The sequence below is a fragment of the Capricornis sumatraensis genome, chromosome 7 (genome assembly GCF_032405125.1).
Source record: "Capricornis sumatraensis isolate serow.1 chromosome 7, serow.2, whole genome shotgun sequence".
Lineage (NCBI taxonomy): Eukaryota > Metazoa > Chordata > Mammalia > Artiodactyla > Bovidae > Capricornis > Capricornis sumatraensis.
In genome coordinates, this window is record NC_091075.1 from 76,112,092 (window position 1) to 76,118,456 (window position 6,365).

Consider the following 6,365-nt stretch of genomic DNA (forward strand, 5'->3'; position numbering starts at 1 on the left):
TGACTTTTAAAAACATGTGAACATTCAAACTATATCTCCATGGTTTCTTTTTAACTTTACAGCCCTTCTGTTTAAAAGATAATTCTTTTTTTTTTTTTTTTTGTCAACTGGATGTTAGCTCAATTCACTCAGTTGGTTGAGATTTAAGCAAAACCCAGGAATGTCCAGACTGCATACAACACAGACTTTCTCTAAGTTTCTGTGGGTTTCTGGGGGATTACAACCTGTGATTCCTTCTGGCTCCGAGTTCCTCCTTATACTGACCTGTTATTTTCATTTCTGTTCCCTTGTTTGTATCACACTAAACTGTCCCCATACCTAAGGTAATTTCTTACCTTTAATTTTCCACAAACCACCAGTAAATAATTTCTACATATAATAGGCTTTACTGAGATTTTAGGGCAATAGGATTTTACAGCATCAGACTTTACTTTCACCACCAGATACGTCCACAGCTGGGCATCATTTCTGCTTTGGCTCAGCCTCTTCATTCTTTCTGGAGCTATTTCTCCATTCTTCTCCAGTAGCATATTGGACACCTACCGACCTGGAGGGTTCATCTTTCAGTGTCAAATCTTTTTTGTCTTTTCATACTGTTCACGAGGTTCTCAAGGCAAGAATGCTGATGTGGTTTGCCATTCCCTTCTCCAGTGGACCACACTTCGTCAGAACTCTCCACCATGACTCGTCTGTTTTGGGTGGCCCTACATGGCATGGCTCATACAGGCTGTGATTCATGTGCTCATTTTGGTTAGTTTTCTGTGATTGTGGTTTTCTTTCTGTCTGCCCTCTGATGGAGGAGGATAAGAGGTTTGTGCACACTTTCTGACCGGAGGGACTGGCTGTGGGGAAAGCTGGGTCTTACTCTGTGTGCAGGGCCATGCTCAGTAAATCTTTAGTCTTGTATTCTCTATGCAAGGGCTATAGCTTCTGTGTTAGGCCTAATGATGACATCCTCCAAGAGAACTTATGTTAATATGCTGTACCTCCCAGGAATTCTCCTGCCAGTGCCCCTGACCCCGCAGCAGGCCACTGTTGAATCACACCTCCACCTTAGACTCCCAAACGCTCACAGGCAAGTCGTGCTGTCTTTTATGGGGTCACTGCTTTATTCTCCTGAGTCCTGGTATATGCAAGGTTTTGTCTGTGCCCTCCAAGAGTCTTTGTTTCCCCAGTCTTGTGGAAATTCTGTAATCAAATCCCGTTGACCTTCAAAGTCAGATTCTTCCTGAGGATGAGATGATTAGGTGGCATCACCGACTTAATGGACATGAGTTTGAGCAAAATCCAAGAGGTGGTGAAGGATAGGGAAGACTGGCATGCTGCAATCCATGGGGTTGTAGAGTCAGACATGACTGAACAATTGAACAACAACAATGAGAAGGGATTTTATGTTGCATCTTTGCAAATTATCTTATTCTAAAAAGCCTTTGTCTGTTTGGTACTGGGAGTGTTTTCCTGGTAGATTATTGTAAAGCAACCTGCACCATGCTGCATTCCTTACTATTCCCCCTTTTACCCCTTTCTAGTTTTTGGTGTTTACCTTTGGCAAGATTGCTTAGAACCGGGCTTCTCTCCAGCCTAGTTTCTCTCATTCTACTTAGCTCAATGTTCCTAACTTGTCTTTGGGACTATGTTTTCATATCCAGAGACTTGTTAATGATTCTAGTGAAACAAAGTATCTCTGCTCTCTGTCTTGCCCTTTAGCACACCCAAATATTGGATAGTTTTTCTTTATAATTCCCCTTTAGCCATGTTAAGTTAGCAGATACATAGACATTATCTTGGGCATTATTTAAGATGTACATTTAGAAATATTGATAATATTTTAAAAATATAGACAACATATACCCACAAAGATAGACATTGCTATATTCATGGTACATTTGAATTTTCTCCAGTGGTGAATGATAAATATTTACAACCATCTTTTTTAGACTGTATAATACCAATGTGGCCCTTTGATTTTTTCATGAGCAGGACTTCTGGAAAAGGGAAGACTAAAAATATTTCCCGTAAATATTTTCATAATGGTTGTGTGTTAAATATATTAGTTTTTTAGGTTTGAGTAAAAACAACTCAACAAAGAGTCTGAAACGCAGTGCTTGGATGCAGTCTCAAAAACGACAGAATGATCTCTGTTCGTTTGCAAGGCAAACCATTCAATATCACAGTAGTCCAAGTCTACGCCTCAATCAGTAATGCTGAAGAGGCTGAAGGTGAATGGTTCTATGATGACCTACAAAATCTTTTAGAACTAACACCCAAAAAAGATGTCCTCTTCATTATAGGGGACAAGAATGCAAAAGTAGGAAGTGAAGAAACACCTGGAGTAAAAGGCAAATTTGTACTTGGAATGAGAAATGAAGCAGGGCAAAGACTAATAGAGTTTTGCCAAGAAAATGTACTGGTCATAGCAAACACCCTCCTCCAACAACACAAGAGAAGACTCTACACATGGACATCACCAGATGATCAACACCGAAATCAGATTGATTATATTCTTTGCAGCCAAAGATGGAGAAGCTCTATACAGTCAGCAAAAACAAGACCGGGAGCTGACTGTGGCTCAGATCATGAACTCCTTATTGCCAAATTCAGACTTAAATTGAAGAAAGTCGGGAAAACCGCTAGACCATTCAGGTATGACCTAAATCAAATCCCTTATGATTATACAGTGGAAGTGAGAAATAGATTTAAGGGACTAGATCTGATAGACAGAGTGCCTGATGAACTATGGACGGAGGTTCGTGATATTGTACAGGAGACAGGGATCAAGACCATCCCCATGGAAAAGAAATGCAAAGAAAGCAATATGGCTGTCGGAGGAGGCCTTACAAATAACTGAAAAGAAGAGAAGCAAAAAGCAAAGGAAGAAAGGAAAGATATAAGCATCTGGATGCAGAGTTTCAAAGAATAGCAAGAAGAGATAAGAAAGCCTTCCTCAGAGATCAATGCAAAGAAATAGAGGAAAACAACAGAATGGGAAAGACTAGATATCTCTTCAAGAAAATTAGAGATACCAAGGGAACATTTCATGCAAAGATGGGCTCGATAAAAGACAGAAATGGTCCGGACCTAATAGAAGCAGAAGATATTAAGAAGAGGTGGCAAGAATACACAGAAGAACTGTACAAAACAGATCTTCATGACCAAGATAATCATGATGGTGTGATCACTCATCTAGAACCAGACATCCTGGAATGTGAAGTCAAGTGGGCCTTAGAAAGCATCACTATGAACAAAGCTAGTGGAGGTGATGGAATTTCAGTTGAGCCATTTCCAATCCTGAAAGATGATGCTGTGAAAGTGCTGCACTCAATATGCCAGCAAATTTGGAAAACTCAGCAGTGGCCACAGGACTGGAAAAGGTCAGTTTTCATTCCAATCCCAAAGAAAGGCAATGCCAAAGAATGCTCAGACTATTGCACAATTGCACTCATCTCACATGCTAGTAAAGTAATGCTCAAAATTCTCCAAGCCAGACTTGAGCAATACATGAACTATGAACTTCCAGATGTTCAAGCTGGTTTTAGAAAAGGCAGAGGAACCAGAGATCAAATTGCCAACCGCTGGATCATCAAAAAAGCAAGAGAGCCCTAGAAAAACATCTATTTCTGCTTTATTGACTATGCAAAAGCCTTTGACTGTGTGGATCACAATAAACTGTGGAAAATTCTGAAAGAGATGGGAATATCAGACCACATGACCTGCCTCTTGAGAAATCTGTATGCAGGTCAGGAAGAAACAGTTAGAACTGGATATGGAACAACAGACTGGTTCCAAATAGGAAAAGGAGTACGTCAAGGCTGTATATTGTCACCCTGCTTATTTAACTTCTATGCAGAGTACATCATGAGAAACGCTGGACTGGAAGAAGCACAAGCTGGAATCAAGATTGCCAGGAGAAATATCAATCACCTCAGATATGCAGATGACACCACCCTTATGGCAGAAAGTGAAGAGCAACTAAAAAGCCTCTTGATGAAAGTGAAAGTGGAGAGTGAAAAAGTTGACTTAAAACTCAACATTCAGAAAACAAAGATCATGGCATCTGGTCCCATCACTTCATGGTAAATAGATGGGGAAACAGTGGAAACAGTGTCAGACTTTATTTTTGGGGGCTCCAAAATCACTGCAGATGGTGACTGCAGCCATGAAAGTAAAGTTGCTTTCTCTTTGGAAGGAAAGTTATGACCAATCTAGATAGCATATTCAAAAGCAGAGACATTACACTGCCTACAAAGGTCTATCTAGTCAAGGCTATGGTTTTTCCAGTAGTCATGTATGAATGTGAGAGTTGGACTGTGAAGAAATCTGAGCGCAGAAGAATTTCTGCTTTTGAATTGTGGTGTTGGAGGAGACTCTTGAGAGTCCCTTGGACTGCAAGAAGTTCTAACCCATCCATTCTAAAGAAGATCAGCCCTGGGTGTTCTTTGGAAGGAATGATGCTAAAGCTGAAACTCCAGTACTTTGGCCACCTCATGTGAAGAGCTGACTCATTGGAAAAGACTCTGATGCTGGGAGGGATTAGGGGCAGGAGGAGAAGGGGACGACAGAGGATGAGATGGCTAGATGCCATCACTGACTCGATGGACATGATTTTGAGTGAACTCCGGGAGTTGGTGATGGACAGGGAGGCCTGGCATGCTGCAATTCATGGGGTCGCAAAGAGTTGGACATGACTGAGCGACTGAACTGAACTGATTAAGAGCAATTAAACACCACTGAATTATTTTTTAATCACTGGGCCAAAGAATTGCCAGTGTAAAAATGTTTCATTGAATATTTCAAAATAAGATAAAGCATATGTTTCTAGTCATCTTTTTAGATGTTCTGAGAGCCGTCTTTCTAACTATGAATATTTTATCTTTCTGAAATGTCTTCATGGGGTGGCAAAGATATTAGGGGTGCTTTGTTTGGGAACATAAGATGTCCCATGATAAAACATTGAGTGGTAAAATGTCTTTGCAAGCTGTCTTAAATTCAGTGACTTCTATGTAGAAATATACTTTGAGTCATATGAAAAGAAACTTACTTGCTTTCTGGAGTCTGTTGATGCCTTTGAAGTGACTTTGTGATTTTTTTTTTTTTTTTCATCCAAGACCCATTTACGTCAACTTTCTAGAGTTTTGGAAAAAAGAGAAGCTGTTGCTCAAATTAAGGGAGTAAAAAATGTGAGAGAAAAAAAGAAATTAATTGTTTTTGATCTATACACTTGGCTAGTTGCTAATAGTAGGTAGAATTTTTAAAAAATGTATTATATTAACTATTATTAGTTTGGGATTCATTGATAATATAAAATGAAAAAGCAGGATGTGTATGTGATTGTGTGTATGTGTGAGTTTATATTTGATGAGTTAAATGCTATTTAATGCTATAGGATAAATATGTATATGATAAATTATCCTTTTAATTATTATTAAAATGACTATTTTCATAAGGACTCACTCCTTAAGAATATAGTATAACTTAAAATTTAGCACACATATTTTCAAATATGATACAATTGAACTTTAAATTTTATATAGAAGTATCAGATACTACAACATATGATCAAGTCTTATCTCTTTGTGTTTAAAATGTTCTTCTTAAAGGGACTATAACAATTAAGAATGTGTGGGATTCAGGACAAGTGTATTTGCATGAATTGGTATAGAAAATAGCTTCCTTTAATTATTTAAAGGACAAGACTAAGAATGGCCTAAATTTTAATTTTATCTAATAACTTTGGTAAATCATTAGAATACTATTTTGATTTCTTTTTTGAAGAACTTTTGTATCTACTGATCAAAACTTGGCTCCTTTAGTTGCTGATAATATAAACTTTGTCGATTTATATGTCCTCCATGTCTTTATTAACTCGGTTGTAAAATAAAAATGAAAATAGTACCTACCTGGTAAGATTACAGTGATTAATGAGAATGACTGAGAGAGTACCAAATGACTAAATATTCAGTTCAGTTCAGTTCAGTCGCTCAGTCATGTCCGACTCTTTGCGACCCCATGAATCACAGCACGCCAGGCCTCCCTGTCCATCACCAACTCCTGGAGCTCACTCAGACTCACGCCCATTGAGTCAGTGATGCCATCCAGCCATCTCATCCTTGGTCGTCCCCTTCTCCTCCTGCCCCCAATCCCTCCCAGCATCAAAGTCTTCTCCAATGAGTCAACTCTATGCATGAGGTGGCCAAAGTACTGGAGTTTCAGCTTTAGCATCATTCCTTTCAAAGAAATCCCCGGGTTGATCTCCTTCAGAATGGACTGGTTGGATGTCCTTGCAGTCCAAGGGACTCTCAAGAGTCTTGTCCAACACCACAGTTCAAAAGCATCAATTCTTTGGTGCTCAGCCTTCTTCACAGTCT